Source organism: Brachyistius frenatus, unplaced genomic scaffold (genome assembly GCF_029030835.1).
Source record: "Brachyistius frenatus isolate BFR_SWC_R1_liver_20210118 unplaced genomic scaffold, ASM2903083v1 Contig_67, whole genome shotgun sequence".
Taxonomy (NCBI): Eukaryota; Metazoa; Chordata; class Actinopteri; family Embiotocidae; genus Brachyistius; species Brachyistius frenatus.
In genome coordinates this window covers 1,379,854-1,397,965 of record NW_027210666.1, presented here as the reverse complement: position 1 = coordinate 1,397,965, position 18,112 = coordinate 1,379,854, and positions in this window count along the sequence as shown.

Sequence of the window (18,112 nt, the reverse complement as noted above, 5' to 3'; positions counted from 1 at the left end):
ACAGGGAATTGGGCTCATTGACATGCAGGCAGCGCTTCTCCTCCAGTCCAGGAGAGTAAGCGTCACTGGAGCGAGCGAGGGGGGCGGTTAGCTCACAAGCTATGATGGCCATATGTTCATTACACCCTAACTTCCTATCACCCCTCTCTGCCCTTGGAGAGGATAATATTAGGCGTATAGTTAACACACCACGGTCTAATACATCAGACCTTATTAGAAGTTGAGCAAAGTCCGGTTGAAAAGCTATTTTCTTCATTTTATTGGCCATTCAGTCTAATGCAAAGAGCAACATATTGCTTTTCCACCCAACAACAATAATTATGTTGCATTTATTCCACTATACTTCCAGCAACATCATGTATATCTGTATAGCTACTCAACTGGACATTTACCTCCGTCTGCACCATCACCACCACTCCTTGCCATTATCTTACATGTAGTCCATCCAGTCATTCGCCTAACCAGCCTGTTAACCCTGCGTACAATTATGAATGAGAATCAAACTGGATTTACATGTAGTCAAATTCTGATGTTTTCTCATTTCACACATAATTATCAGTCGATTGTCGCTTTTAGTTTCAATAAAAAACAATAAATGTAGTATATAAGTAGTATCTGGCAGGCAATACAAAGCAATTTGTAAATGCTGTATAACTCATTGAAAACCCACACTTTTGCTTATGAATTTACATTTTTTTATTAGGATCAATTGTCATTTGTATTATTTCTCTTTTTATCCCCCCCAAAATGATGTGTTTCTCTGACCATGGCTGACTGAAAGCTGAAAATGTAGTTCATATTAGGCTTGACTAGTCACAAAACTGTCTCACTAGCAATTTAAAATATTACCATTAGCACTTTTAGGCCTTTTCAGCCATATTAAAGGTTGAGTTTGATACACAGAAGTTTAGAAAATGGTCTCAAGTTAAACATCCTACTCGAGTTTTCCACCATATTGACAACAGTTTAAAATACAGTTGCAAATTTGCTTTTAAATTAATTGAACAGAACATCTTCAAAATGTGACATTTTAAGAATTTGATGTGTTTTTAGACAACAATGGGTGCAGACATAAGCTACAAAAATTGTTAGTAGAGTAAATTCAATGTTGATTTTGGTCTTTCTGTTGGATTTAGTGATAAATAATGACACACCAGCCTCGTACTTTACATCGCAAAGTACGATCTACAAGACTTTGCTCTCCTCAAACCATTTCACGTTGATCCACTGTAGGAGTGACAGTACAGAAACCACATAGCGCGACAGTTGCAAACATGCAAGTATCTGACGTCCTCATTAGGCGAGACATTGTAACAGTGAGCTTGTTAGTGTGACTGGTGAAGAGAAGGTCATTGTAGTGTGATTCAAGTCTGTTTGAGTCTAACAAGCAGACAGGATCATCCAGTGGGATTAGTCCAGCCAAGCAATCTCGTAAACATGTGCGGTGTGTCCATAAGCGGTTCAGAGAAATCTGCTGATTAAAGGTACCTGTCAGAGTTTAGGCTGGAGATATAGGACGCTTTCCCCTATAAATATGTCAGGTTGTTGACAGGAATGTGCTGATTTGTGCCCCTGTAACTTTTGCACATAAATTCTCTCCAGTTGCACCTTGTCTTTGGTCCCTTTTGTGTTGTGACTTATGAGCCATTTCGAAACAAAGCACACACAATGAAACACGAACCCTCCGTCACACTCACTCACCAATTAGTCACACCGTTCATGTTCACATCTTTTTATATTGCCTCATACGACCAAAGTTAATTAATGGAATTGTCATCCCTCATAAATTAGATCATTTCTGTGCTGTGTATGTGGTGTGTGTGCACCGAATCTTTTCCTCTATGCTTAACAAGTCAGAGCAGTATGGTGTGTGCGCAAACGCTGTGCTCTAAGAAAGTGCCATCTATCACTCTGCTCAGTCAAGCTTCAATAATAATTGGGTTAGAATAAATGGGCCATGATTTTAGAGCAGAGAGAGAGGGGGGGGAAAGAGGAGAGATTGCCAGCCAAAACAAAGCCATAGACAATTCAATAACCAGGCCCCACCCAGAGAGGCAAGAAGCAGAGCGGGAAGGCACAGGGAGAGGCTGCAAACACAAAGCGGATTGATGTCCTGCCCCCGGACAGGGCCAGTTTTGAATAAAGATATATCTGCTGCTGAGGCAGGGAGGAGGCTGTGGCCCTGAAGAAGTGAGACAGAGTGATGCAGCAGAACGCTGCAGTATTTTATCAGATAGTGGAATTCAGGGCATTTGACATTTTGTCATTGAAACGATGTAGATGCTGTTAGTTTTGAAATCAGTACACTCAAGGTAAAAGACCAAATCAAAGAACAGATTGAGAGATATTGCAAACCTAGGTTAATTATATTGTATAAAACGTTGAGCCCAAAACGTATAGCTATGGGAACTTTAATCTGTGGACATTAGGAGACATATAGTCAAATTTGCAGCATATCATAGTTTGAGACTGATTGTGATTCGAAAAAATTGTCCAAGGAAAATATCACAAGGAGTAACTTCTGCTCTCCCCATGTGTGCGGCATATACTCTAAACAAACAAATTAAACAATAAGAAACATTTAATAAGATAACAACTGTGTTGTAAAAATGAATTTAAGGTTGGTGCAGTAACATTAAAGTCTAGAATAGCTGTCAAATAGTTTTTTTTTCATTGTACTTCATGCCAGGGAGAGACAAAGTATTATCAGTGAGGGATTGATATTATGTTAATTACAATGTATGCTGTTTTTTTTTTTTTCTTCTTTAAATTGTCACAAATTTGCATATGCCATTTGAATGAGGACGATTTCTTAACGACATGGGGAAATGACTCGCCACACCCCCAGTGGTATCAGTGTTATCATAGTTTCTTTCAATTCGGCAGAGAAGTCTTTTGTCAAATGGAACAAAATGGCGGACGATAGAAGAGAGGGCTATTTTTTGCAATGAGCACAGCAAATCCTCAATTTTACCTAAGAGGACGGAGGAAATGAGAGCAGTGCAAACAACAGGAGAGAAACTTTACATGAGAACAAATAAATAGGAAGGAAGTACCAAAGAGGTCTGACAGGTGACAAAGGGACCAAGCATATCCAAGATACCAGTGGGCATCTTGTTTGTCACACACGACAGCACACATATTCACACCCACATACGTTCACATTCTGGTGGCAATACGCTGAATCCACTGCTCCTTTGACACGGACTAAATGACAAGGCAGATTCTCTTCCACTTAGATGCCCTCGTGCTTGTACACATGTTACTCACCTACAGACACTGTTTAATGTATACAAGAATGAAGCCAGATAGAGAGAGAGAGAGAGTATGCGTTACTGCACATCATTCACTAAAACAAAACAGGCGGATTCCACCTTCCTCCCGTGGGTTTGCATCGGGAAAGAGATTAACACTCCTCTTCTTTCAGAATCTTTCATGGTGTGAAACCGAGTAGTGGCTCGGATACAGCACGGCAATGTGTTGCATTGCCTAAAGTGGGGGTTTTGAAGTCACAGATAATCTGCTTTTGAAACAATGAGATAGTGTTGCTTTTCATTCGGCTTGGTTAAGCCATGCTCCGAATGACGGGAGGGAGATAGTGTGGATCAAACGTTTTTGTGTTGAATCCCAACATTTTACAGCTCTTTTAAGTCTCAGCAGCTGCAAATTCTGCGTCTATTGTGCCGACTTCTTTTGGAGACGATGGAATTTAGTATTTTGGTCAAAAATAATCCTCATGAAATACTGATCTCAAACATCAATGGAAAAAGAGTCCACACTCTTTTTAACAGTTGTGTACGGTACGCGGTATTTTAGCTTAATCTATGCATGGGTAGTCCCCAGTAAGAAAATCCCCCAAACTACCAAGTATAAAGAACAAAAGGCGATTCCACAGTGCTCAGAGCTATTATCTCGGTCTGTGTGTAGCCACGTTCAAAGCTGCACATTTCTTTTTTCATCAATATTATTTGTGTAACAATAGTACAGAGGGATGTAAATGAATTAAAATAGGTATTGGTATTGATTAATTTTCACCTCTGTGTTAAGGTCTTATTATGTTTTAATATGATTATAAATTACATTGTAAATGAGACATAATTGCACATAACAAATAAGAATAAGGTCACATAAGGTGAGAGAGGGATGAGATGTGTTGAATTGTACACATTAGAATAAACAGACAGACAGTTCTTTGTCAAAAGCATTAATGGTATTTTGCTTGGTTCTGCCAAAAAAAAAGAAAGAAAAGTTATTCAGTTTATTACTATGAAAGTAAAGTAAACAAATGGTATTCACATTTATGAAGCTGGAATCAGAAAACTTTTGCAATTTCTCATTACAAAATGACTCAAAACAACTAATTGATGATTAAAATAGTTGTCGAATTCATCTCTGTTGATCAGATAATTAATTAATTAATCGACCAATCTTTGCAGCCGTAATGCTTTATTGACAGTGCAGTACTTTGACAGAAAATTTCAGATTGTGACTCTTGCTTCTTTTTGCCTCAGTCTGCATTGGCACCCTCACTGCACCAAAATGAGTGGCCTCATTAAAATGAATGAGAGGACTGCGTATTTTCACTCAACGCTCTTCTTTGTCTATATATGACCATCATCAACTCCATCAGCAAGGCGGGGGGGGAGGGGAGTGGGGGAGACATTGTTAGACAACCCAACAAGCACTTTGTTCGAAGCCATTCCTGAGGTGAACTCTTGAACCTGCAAGATAAACAGAGCCTGAAAAAAAAAAAAACATGCTACGTGCAGCAGTCCAGTAATGTATATTTAATTCCCTTACTGGATGTGCTTACCAATGAAAGAGAATTATTTATTAGGTCAATTTAGTCCAATCCATATCTTGCATCTTAGTAATGACAGATTTTTATTACTTTTATTATTATTATCGCTGGGGTTGTGATGCATGAAGCTCGCTCAAGCTATAATTTATATTTATGCTGAACATAAATTTTTGTATCCTTTGTTCTCCTGCCTTTATTTGTATGGTAATGTTTGAGAAAGAGGCATGAAGCCGAATGACATTTCTGTATTACACCAAGTCTGAGCCGTGCTGCGCAGAATACCAACTACTGAATTAGGATGTGAGGGCAGAAAAGGACAAAGCAGGAGACTGCAGAATGTGTCAGACCCAAGATCAAAATGAGATGTTTCTCTTTTGAAATTTCCCTAAGGGAAATTGCGTCAAGAAACAAACAGCATTCACAGTAATTTGTACATGGGAATAAATTGCAATTTTTGTGTTCATATATTGGTTAATGCTTGCCCTGTAGTCCAGCAGAGAAGTCGGGGGTCTAAAATGGGAGGAAAAACTGAAAGAGGCAGAGAACACAGAGTCCTGAGCACACATATCCAGGTCTGCTAATGGAAACAGGCTGCTTCTCGGCCCTGCCACTTTGAAAAGAGCCCTGGACCATCGACCAGGCTTTAATCTTTAGCAGGTGCACAAACACAGGCACACACAGAAAACAGAGATGAGGAAGGGGGGAAACAAAGGTTAAGTGGAAAGAACGCTTTATAAAATGGAAACCATGGCAACTTACTGCAGGTAGAAAGTGACTGCCTTCTACATAATGCAGCTAAATTGGCGACCACTCCTTCTCACAGGGCTCCATTAATAAGCAGTATTTTAACTTTATGGGTGTAATTCAACAGAGCTATTCATTATTACTCTGTCATGAAACACCTCACTCTTTCAGCCAAGCCAACACTTTATTTGGAGGCAAAGGTGTCAATGTCATTTTGGCAATTTATTAAATAATTTCTATACTGAGCCTGCTCAGCCTCTTTTGAGATTTGAGATTACTTGAATTTTGAAATCTTTTGAAACTTTTAAGCCAAAAGTGTACATCACAAACTATCTGGTGAACATAGAATGGATCATTCAGCTCCTAAAGCGCCAAATATTCATCATTGAGGTTGGTGAAGATCGAAACAGTGAAACAATGAAAGTGAACATTGGACTCCAAACACCACTCATGTCTGTTGTTTCTTTGTATGCGCAGGGTGTGCGAGCAGTTAACGGTATACTTTAGTGTCTTTTGGTAGGTTATAATGATAAATTGGAGAACACACTTTAAACATGGTTAAGAATGCAGATTGTACTTTTAATTGACTGCATTGACTTGTGTTCATTCTGTGCATACCAGAGGGGTGGACAAGGATTGTCTGCCTAATGTATTTCACCCATAAGTGAAAATAACAATATTTGTACGTCTGTGTGTGCACACTGAATGCTTTCTTGTTTATGTTGTGAAGTATGTTTTGGAGTCTGAATAGCCTCTGGCAGCTTTCAGAAACAGAGTCCGGGACAAGATATGAGGAAGGCGCACTAGCCGCAGCTGAGCTCTGGCGCTGATGAGCAAACAAGTAATCAAAGAGACATGAAGAAGAGGAGATGCTCCAGATTTGTGATAGGAAGGAATTAACGAAGGATGGAGAAAGGACGGTAGGCTGTGGTGTTTTCACAGCAGTGCGTTAGTTGAATGTCCTCCTTATGATGGTGACAGTGGTGGGTAACAGGCATGATGTGTTACTATACAACCGTCTGGCTTGGTGTGACTGTGTGTTAGTGTTCTCACATTTCCTATGTTTTTGTGATGCGAAAGGACATCTCAGATTCTTCATCAGTCAGCTGGTGTAGTGTTATAAAGCTGCCCAGCAGTTCTCATTTCCCTCCTATAATTGGCAGGCTGGTCACTCTATGGCAGCTTACCCTCCTCACACGAGCAACAAGCTGAGCCGCTTGCAGTTTGTAACCCATCATGCAAGTGTGACATGTGTTGCTTGCTCTTACTCAGATGTGTGGAGCCCTGAACGATGACGTAGGTGTTAAAAGCCTTTGGAATGAGCTAAGAAACTGCTCATACCTTTATCGTCTTGCAGCTGCTGATGTCTATAGGTACTCGCAGTGAAGTGTAGTCCATACACATAGTATGCATCTTAGACTGACAGGCAAAATAATCATGTTGACATTTCAGTGGACTACATTTTTTGTATGCTGTCGTCTGTTATATTAACAGGCATAGAAATAGACCAGGAAAGGTGCTGATTATTTATGGCGGCTGTGCAATGTGCGTGAGGATGTCTTGGAGAAATTCATTGAGATAATGCAGCGCAGGTAATTGCTCTTTAATTTTGAAAAACTTCTCTCTATATATGTCGTGGCATACTTATAGATAGCTTTCTGTCCCTGCCTAACCTCTCTGGTAGAGAATATTCAAATGAAATTCAAAATAAAAAAATAAAAAAAAGATTCCCCTTGTGTGCTGCCAATACAACTCACTATTTTTAAATTATTACTTGGCTGCAATATAAAACAGAAAAGAAATGAATAGAAACTGTGTCACCAGCTGAGCGTGTAGTTGCAGACTCTCAGGTGAGCAATGAAATGCCTTAGGAGTGGCCCCCATAAGACCCCGATTGAAAACGTCCAGGAATCATCAGTAATGTGTTTTTTGTATTGTGTGTTTGTTTTTGTTTCATATAATTCTCATCATTCTGTCCTACCTGAATCCAGCTCTCTGGAGATGGACCTTAGGACATCCTGCGTCACCAGTTGTCTGTCAACATCAGCAAACTTCACTTTTTATCACAAACTTTTTTTTGTTGTTGTCTCCTGTCACTGGAGAGGCCATAGTGGGACATGAACACTGGGACATCGGGCAGGAGAGAGGGGAAACTGGTTGGCCGATCGGAGATGTCAGTCCTGGGGGAATGCTCTCAGCCTTTTGACAGAAAAAATGACTGACAGTGAGTGTTTGCTTGGTTGGCAGACATGGCTACCCAGAGGTGTGCGAGTAGAGAGGGCCAGAGTGGCAAAAGATGTGCCAGAATGAGGACAACAAACAAGGTCATGCAAACTGTGTCACCATCAAAACTATGGAGGGGCAAAAGGGCTTTTGAGGTGATGGTAGCTGTTTCTAGCAGACTGATATATAAATACACACAGACACAAAGTTAATTTAAGAATGTAAGAAAGAGATGGTGGAAAAATACAGAATCACTGAAGCACATTCTTTAAATTGTTAATTCTTCTCATGGGTCTAGTTCATAACAGTTTTGTTGTATAGTTGCCGAGATCTGTAAACAGAGCGTTTCACTCCAACAAAGGCAGATCAGGAAAGAAACACAAGCAGCTTGATTACAGGTTAATTTTATATATTTGGAGGAGAAAATGTATTGGAATCAGTTTTGTTTTCTTTTGTTGTGTTATTATGATCCTTAACGTCAGGAATTTGTTGTGTGCGATGATGTTTTAGCCAACAGATATGAAGAAAAAAAAAACTATAGAAATAAGACTAAATTTAAAATGAAACTGAATTATCCTTTAGGTTTGAAGGTGAAAAGACGGGATTGCAGTATGGCATAGTATAATGAATACTAATTCTTTGCATCACCTTTACGAACTATGTAAAACATGACCTAGAAACAACACTGTAAAAGAAAACAAGGCTCAGCTCTGAAAGTGTAAAGATAGGTACCTTGAGCCAGACATCTTCATGCTAGAGCCCGGTTGCACCTCAGCTCTGATGAATTATGCAGTCGAGGATCATCCCAAACGTTTTTGGGGATTTGGGTTCCTCCGCTGTAGCCTGTGTAGTAGTAAACACTGCATGATTTATCAAAGGCTGGAAACAGCTTGCATTGCTGCTGCAGGTTCCCGCAGAGGATGAGAGCAACTTGCATAAAATCTGCTTCTTGCTAATGCTGGATGGCATAGGCTCTGTCTGCATGAGTGAGATCATATCTGCAAACAAGGAAGCTGTGGTGAAGTCATGTCTGGCTAGCTGGAAGAGACAGCAGTCTAAGAGAAACACGCATGTGGCCTCATCCACTGCTCCCCCTGTTTCCCATTCTCCCCTTTCTCTTTCTCCTTCTATAGCTTCATTGTTCAAGTGTAATTTTCTTTTCTACTTACCCTTCCTTGCATCTCCTTTGTTCTGGCCTGGCTCTGATTCATAGCACCCATGATGGGGTGCAGAGGTGATGTAATGCAGGTCTGCACTCATGAATGTTTGAGCAGAAATTTCACACTCTATTTCAGTCATGTGAGAAGCCAGTGTGAAGTGGGGATTGACTGAGCGTTTTAATGAAGGAGAGTGTGTGTATGTGGTCGTGTCCACTGCCTCCATCCCAGTGAAGAAAACACATATTTTAAAAGTGGTATATCTGAGTGCAAACAACCTGAGATACATGAGGAGTAAAAAAAACACTGTGTTGAATAGATTATAATTGCTCCATAATGACTGCTTTTAGAAGACATGTGAAGGCAGCCATTAATCTGTACTTTCATATTAGCTGGCCTGTTCTATGTAAAGCATTAATTTGCATAAGTTTGAATATCTTGACTATTATAATATGTGCAGTGCTGAAGTGATTATTCAGTGAATGTCATTTGTGAAGCAAAAAATTCAATTTACAGGTTTTTTTTCAAATATTATATAAAATAGATACAGTGTGTTGGGATTAGGGAATGAAATCACTTTAGGCTTCATTAAAATTACAATGTGCTAAATTTTTCCACACAAAACAATTAATGTTATCAATGATGCCTAATGATAATCAAAAGGATTATTCATTAGCAGCCTAAATTAGTAGAAAAATGGTAATTGAGCAGGAGAAGAGCAGACAGGCTTAAGGAAATTGGTATCAGCTTTAAATGACGACAGTCAACAGAAACTGTACCCGTGAATGCATGCGTGTTTTATGTGGACCTCCTAGATAGGGAAGGAGACAAAGAGGGGAGCTTTAGTAACCCAGAGTGAGGGCGATGATAGCAGCACGGTCTTTGCCAGATGTGTGACGTCTCCCCAGGGGGAACCCTGGTGCACTGTGCTTCAGGATTAATCATTTGAATAAAAGAAAACATAATTAAAACCCTCCCTCATGACCGGGCAATCAAACAGATAGAGAAAGAGATAGAGAGGCTGGAGAGACAGCTTTGATGGATAACCAATTCCAGCACCGTTCCCCTTAGTCACACCGTACACACACGCACACACGCACACGTGCACACACGCACACACGGAACGTGCCTTTAGCTGAGATGACATACTGTACACAAACACGGGGAGCACAATTGATGGCTCCTGCCTCTCAAATGCAGACAGCGTACATTTTTCCTGTGTGGCAATACAACGGCTATGAGGCGGGACGGCAGCTGAAGTTTTGATTGCCACATGAATCAGCCATGCAGCAGAAGTCAGGGGGAGTGCAAACGATTTTGTCTGCTAGGCACACTCCAAAAAAACAGTTTTAGGGTGTTTAAGGAGTATGCCCTCCCATGAATACAGTAAACTGCACACAGTTGTGGCATGCGTGTTCACTGTTTGCAGACAAACATGGGGCCAGCGTGGGCTTGCTCAAATATATGTGATTCATTTCCTTTATGTGCACAGATTCCCAGTTGTTCCACTAGCCAATAATCCAGTAAATTATAAGGGGTTTCAATCTTTAAACAGTGGTGAAGAAAACCCTACAATTCTGAGATGTTCGTATTTACGCTGAAAATTTCATCCAAGCAGAACAGATTACTCCACAAAATATTATTTCATACGGATGGATTCAGTTTGTATGCCTTCTGGGTGTTTAAAAAGCTTCTACTGCAATCTTTGTAATGACTTGGCAAGCCACAAACCAGCACTTGCTCAATATTGATGAGGAGTTTCTATAGTCCTGTATGTCAACACACAGGAGCTACGCAGCATTCTGTTCGTGTTGGCTCGCCACAATTTGATTGTCTGCGTGTAAAAAGAGAGAGAATAACTCTTCCCTCTGCTTTGTTCATACATACCGTCGCCTGCACATGAACATGTACGCATGCATGAGTATGTAAAGATCCCTGAGATGACTTATGATATGATTTGGCGCAATGTAAATAAAAGTGAATTGCATGTTTAGAGCTTCTGCACAGAGGACATTCCCAGTCTGCAGTGTGTGGGGCTGCAGGGGAGGACTGTGGGGGACAGCTGCTCGCTCGGGTCATGTGAACCCAAATCTGGGTTTGGAGGGAGACCAGCTTGTCTCCAGTTGTGCCCCTAAAGGCCACGGGAGGACCGGGCTGAGCATGATCAGCTATTGCTAGAAATGCACTGTGTAAGTGCACTGTGTAAGCTAGAAAAGACAGTGGAAAGAAAAAGGAAATATAGTAAGAGGAAATACTTAAGTACAACCTGGAATCAGTTTTGATCAGCTGATTTTTTTCAGATATTTTAAAATTAATTATAAAAAAAGGAGCTTTTTGTTATTCTATTATTACATGCACATGATTGTGAGGCAGTAAAGCCCAATTTAAAAGTGCAGTACTTGCATGTAGATGCATGTAAGTTATGCAAAAGCATGACCATTCATTTAAACTAATTGTTTGTGCAGTTGGATAAATAATGCATGCCACATCATAATATAATACATGTACAAATAGATGATATGTTGTGAACATCAGTACTGATTGATGAAGTCAATATTTATTTATCTGACTACTCAATGCTCAATGGATCATCATGTTAAGATTGGATCACTGTTGAGTCATACATTTTAGAAATGTGATTTCATGTGTAGTCAACTCAAGCATTAAATTCCGCATCATGTGCTATACTAACCGGGAGGGCTGAGATTTCCCGTTTCCCAGAGCTGTCTCTCCCCTTGCAGCACCTAATTCAACAAAAAAATGACAAGCAGCGATACGATATTGTTTGGAGAGACCTTAAAAGAGTCTGCCTGACCAGATGTAATGAGATATGGGGATTTTTTTATTTTTTTATTTAGAGACATTGCACTTGTCCTGTGCAAGTCAGCATGATCAAACTGCCTTCGAGATTTTCTGTATTACCAGACCAACCTCCAAAGTTGCAATTTTTCAAGATAACAACATTCTCCATAAGAAGTTGTAGTGGACAAAAAAGGAATTATCTCATCTCACTGGCAGAAAATGAGGTTTTAAGACTGGTAAAGACAGACATCTATTTGCAGTGTGATAGCATGAATCAGCTGAAGTCAGGAGAAACAGACCTTCATCAGGTAGAGCCCATCTGTTTGCTGCTGCTGTATTGATCCTGGAATACCATTAAGCCATTTCTTTAAGTATTCCACTGCATCAGCAGCCTGAAGCTACAGTTCCGATCTGCCCTCAATGTCCTATTGCAGGTCCTCATTGGTCCTACCACCTCCGTCATTATTTTTGGTTTGCAACTACTCCAGTCGTATTGGTCTGCTATCATTATCGTGTGCATTACTTAAAAGTGTTATTTATTGATCTGTCTTGGCAATGGTTTTGGTTTTAATGTATTATATTCAAGTCTTCCTTTATTTAATTTGAATTGTATCAACACTGTTTTGTTGTTGCAGCTTCCAAATACAGCTTTTTAATTATGCTATGAAATCTTGGTGGTGTTATCTTTTGCTGTGAAGACAAGTTGGCAAGAGAAAGCAGGGAATCATTAGCACCATCAACACCTGCTTCATGTCAAGGCTTGGCTTCCACGATCCAAGTCCCAAATGTACACAAGCTTCGCCCGAGACATGTATGACTCAGATTACGATTAATCTCTCATGATAAAGTGTAATTTCATGCTCGCATTTCAAGTGGCTTCACGCTCCTGCATCTTCTGGGCACGCAGAGCTGAGTTTCTGGTGTGTGGGGCGAAGGTGTTTTGTGTGTGTGTGTGTGTGTGTGTGTGTGTGTGTGTGTGTGTGTGTGTGTGTGTGTGTGTGTGTGTGTGTGTGTGTGTGTGTGTGTGTGTGTGTGTGTGTGTGTGTGTGTGTGTGTGTGTGTGTGTGTGTGTGTGTGTGTGTGTGTGAAACTGGACGTCTTGGAAGGAGGGTAGAAGACAAGATTTCTCAGTCTAATTAACACCTCAGCTACAACAGCAGCATACGTTTCAGCACAAATTTACCACCAGCCCTGTTTTCATTTGAAAAACTGTGAGCAGCGCAGCATGTGTTTCAAAGCTTATGGGAAATGGGAGTGGAGTATCTGTGAGGGTTATTTTTCATAGGTCGTTTTGGGCAAATGCTGCATTTTGATACAATAGTGAGAGAATTTGTGGTTCATGGGCGATGGGCAACTTGGGCTTTATTTTGGCATCATATTGCCAAAATGCTGAAAGATCAGAGATTTCAATTTGATGTTTAGAGGCAAACAGACAGATGCAGGGGGCTGGTATTTCTGAGCGAGTTGATGATGAGTATGTGACAGATTCAAACTTTTGACTCCTCTCTTGGCTGCCTCCAGAGCTCTCAGGCAATTTAAGATAAAAAAAAAAAAATAATAAAAAAAAAGGCATGTTAACAAAATCAGGCTGTTGTGCAATCCAATACAACGTTCCTGTCAAAAGTACCTCTGAAACAAAAGCAGTGGGTAGCTGTCACTTTGTTTCAAGTTAGGTCACAGTTTTAGTTCAGTGTTGGCAAAGGTGTGTGTTCAACTCTATGGGAATTTTGAAAGTGGTAGTTTGTGCTGCAGTTTCTAAGGTGTTTCTTATTTTGAAATGGGAGGAACAAAGAGGCTGATTCAGGTCAGCTGTCAGTTTGTGTTCATTAGCAGTTTCTTCAGGTATCTAACAACAATTTTTTTTTCAGATTAGCGTACAGCATTAGTTATTCTGGCGATGTGACACTTTTTGTGGTATTGTAAGGAGTTTAAAATAATTTTGCTTGCGGTATGTAAATCCGTTATTAGAAATACTTTCTGACACAACGCATTATGCAACATCACAAAGTACATCATCAAACAGTACCACAGGATTGTCAACATACAAACAAAAGCTAAATATCTTGACTAGTTTACAATAGAACAGAGGTAAATAGCCAGCATAGTCTTACTTGTAATCAACTTGATTGTAAAGACAATATGAAATATAGGAATCTTTTAAAATGTTAAAACTATATTTCTCTTTTTTAAAGATGTGTAATATTGTTCAATAAAATATCAAATACATTATTTCGGCTTTACATTGTTGCAGATTTTACAAATCCTGCTTCAGTCTGTACCATTTCTAAGCCAACCACAGTATCCTCTGAACAATGCTGCGTCAAAAAAAAAATACACTCTGATAGCTACACTGCAAAGTGTGTAGTGTGATCTCATACCTTTTCTTTTAGGGCTCTGTAAAACGACAGCCACGTGATTCACAGCAAAGTGGCATCACATCACAGCGGGAGTGGGGGGATGGATGAGAGAACTGAAACACACTAAGAAGGGAGAGAGAGAAGGAGATTTGAGGTAGCGAAACAGTGAGGGCTGATGAAGGAAGCGAGTTGGAGAAACAAAGATATAGATTGTTTTGCAGGAAGGAGAGGACACGACAGAGAAAAAGCAGACAGCAGTGTCTGGTTCATGCAGAGTCTAAAGGTAAAACACAGTGAGGTAGAATAGAGGATGTCAGTGAGTCACTGAGTCCAACCCACATGGTGTAATCTTACACTTCCTCTGGGATTACAATCATATGAATTTCTCCATCAAAGTAATGATATTTGTGTAATTTCTTTGTTTCTCTTTGTTTGCATTTCATAACTGGTCTTTTTTTATAGCACCAGCTTCACTACTCATCTGGTTGCTAAGCAGACAAGGTAAAAGGTAGTTCTTTTATTCTGCTCTCACAAATCTCACCAGATGGACATTATCTTCTGTCCCTGTGTGCCTGTGTAATACACAGTAGTGATTCATAGTCTTCTCTATGTGGGACTGCATTTCAGTGCGGGTCGCTGTAAATTAATATCTCTCTGCCTCTGCCTTCTCCATCTTGCACTGTTCTGTTCAGCACCTCCTATATCAGTGCGAGTCCAATTGCCCGCCGAACGGCTCCGTGCCCGATTAAGAGTTGCCAGCCACTGATTTTTATTGGCTGTGTAATGGTGCAGAACCTAAACATTTATCAGGGTCGATGGGGTGTGTGTAGTACAAGCTATTAGGGAATGCAGAGGAGGCAAGTGGGTGTAGAAAGTTCGAACAAGCAGTAGATGTCAGAATGAACTGTCACCTCAGGAGGGACATTAAAGATGTCACAAGCAAGAAATTGTTTAGGGTTTGTTTTTGCTGCGGTTTGGCCTTGGCCCAGTCTGATTTGCATTAATGACAAACTACTTAACCAGAGGAATGTGGTGCAGTGTGGCAAAAAGTTGGAGTAAGCTGCGGCTTATAAATGCTCGATCCTTACAATGGAAACTTGCTGTACACAAAGAAAATAATTAGTTAAATGTAAATGAGGAAAGTCACCCTGACCAACTTCATTGTAACCTGGTTTACTTTGGCTAAAAAGAGGAGAAATTCATCAGGTTTTGGGTGCATTGTGTCCTCTCCCAGGTGCCGACTGTCCCACTGTGAACCTCTGGTTGACAAATCTGAGTATAATCCGCTAATGTTCTTAATCCTGGGGTCACGTTAAAAAATGGATGAGAAATTAATCTGCTGTCAGGTCTGTCAGGTATATTTTGTCACTGCCAGTACTTATTTTCAACCAAATCCGTCTATATGGGCCAGTACGACCTAACCAACGACCAAACCAGCCGGCCAAATCCGTCAGTGCAGACCTCAAATGTTCTCTGTCCTTTTGTCCTTGCACTCGGAAGATTTCATTATAGCGGGGAAGTTTAAAAACAAGACCACCAAAGCACCGATCACGCAACGAAAAGTTTGCTGTTCTGCTTCTTTGAACTGCTACAAAGCACAGTGGTGAGGAGGGAGAGAAACAATTGGGGCTGGAGACAGAGAAACCTACTTTACAGCCAGAAGAGAGTGGATGCTTTTGCTCCCCTGGCAGAGAGAAAGTTAGAAACTTGGTCACACTGTGCAAATGCATTACTGCTTCCTCTCCCACATAGATGCAAACATCCAGTGCATTTTGTTTTAATGTTTGCCATATCTGCCTATGCCATGCTATGCTGTGCATATGTGCTGCCGTAACTGGGCTAATTTCATTGCTTCTGGCTGAGTGGATCAAAAAGACCCACATTCACTGTTTCTCTGCTTTTTGCTCTCCCCTTTTCATGCAGTAATCTGCGCAAAAGGCAGAATTAAAGCAGGGCTCCCCGGAGCCGGCCGTCTCTTTTCAGATTGGTAGAAGAGTAGAAATTGGGAGGACATGCTTGTTCTGGGGCAGAGGGATTGCAGGATTCACTTACAGGTGAAAGTTTTGGATTAGTCTGTCACATTTTTTTGAAAGGCAACAAACCCGAGGTCATGCTGCAAGAAATACACTCGTGTGTCCTCAGAATCATATTTCTATCTGGGACAACAGTTCAAAAACAAAAAAGTAGATAAATAAATAGCAAATGTGGTTAAATTGAAGAAATATAGTACACAAAGACAAACACACGGCCAAATAGATACCAAATAGTATGAAGAGTTTCAGTTTGAGAGTGGTCAGTATGATGTACATCGGTCATGTGATCTGATCTTCATCTAACTCACGACTCCAGTCAAACGCAATGTGTTTCAGCTAATAGCAAACAGGCCATTATAATAATATTATAATCTTTAGTGTCTATTTACCACACCTAAATATTCCCAGTGCTGGTGACAATTCTTTATTACAGAAATACTTCAGCTCAGCTATATTCTTCAGATGTTTGGTGTGAACGACTCTTGGTGTCATTCTACAGCATCTCTATTGGGTTAAGGTCTGGACTTTGTTTGAAGCCATTCCATAGTAGGTTTCCTTTGATGTTTAGGTCATTGTCCTGCTGTAATTTATTTCTGCTTAAGATGGAAAGCCACCCTGACTATATCCTGTATGAACATTGATTAACTTGGGAATTCATTTTTCCCTTGTTCATGTCAAGTTGTCCAGACTCAGTGGCAGAAAAGCTCCTTCCACTGTCATTCACAGGTGGGATGGTATTTTCATGCCCTTTCATCAGTTCACAAAACATTTTCCTTGTATCATGGTGGAGTGTCAATGTGTTCTTTGGCAAACTTCAGGCAAGCAGTGATGTTGTGTGGAGAGCAGTGGTTCCCCCATTGTGTCCTGCCATTCAGTGATTTACATACTGTAGACTCATGAACAGATGTTAGTCAGATCTAAAGGTTCCTTTCTGTTACTCTGGGGTTCTTTTTTTTCTTCGTTGAAATGACATTTTGAAATCGGCCCGAAATGAACATTTCTGCTGATATGACAGGCATACTCAATGCATCATTTTATCAGCCTAAGTGTGCTGCTGTGGTCGAACATGAAAGAGGGTGCAACCATATGTCTGCAGTGTGGAGATTGTTTTTTTAAAGGTCCCAAATGGATCAGAAAGTTGCTATTTGCAATACTTGTCTCAGGGACAGCATGTCCAGCCTCTTTAAGTAGGATGAATCTTACAGTTTTGTTTGAAAGAAAATGTCACACAAACACAAATATGCTGTGTTTAATATTGCCTAAATTGACATAGTTTTCTTATTTTGCCTGTGAATGTGTTCTTATTAAAGGCATTGTGTTTTATGTCTGCATCTGCCACTGGGCAATCACAATAAGAGTTGGCATACTAATATGTTTATTCCACTAGAGACTTGTTGTTTTCTGTGATTTGGGAATCACCCATAAGAGTTGGAAAATATCAAATATCATCATAGCGGAGCACCACAATATTAAATGAGTATGCTACTAAATCCTCTGCATTTCTAGGCAGTTTGTCTAAATGTGGGCTGATATATATATCTAAATGCCTTAACATCACTTTGTATCCAGCTCTATGCAAATCAACAATCCTTCTGTAGTTTTTTTTTTTTTAGGTCTGTTTGCATGGTACATCAGCAGATGCTTAGTTTGAATAGCAAATCAAATGTATGAGTGTTTTTCTTTTATAAGTCAATGTAGGTCAGTGCGGCTCCAACCACACCTCTCATCTTTATTTATTGATTGAACCCCAGGTTTGCTGAATACCAAAATAGCTTTTGTTGATATATTTACCATTGAGGTTCACATACTGTTTTTTTAACACTGTGAATGTTTGTTTTCTATATTAATATGACTGTATTAAGTATGGGAGCAAGAGCAACGCAATGATTTGTGTAGTTAAAATAGTTTGTGTCCATTTATTATTGTATCTGATCTGACCACATTCTAAGATGTATTTATACATAAATGCAGAAAATTCCAAAGAGTTCACTTTCT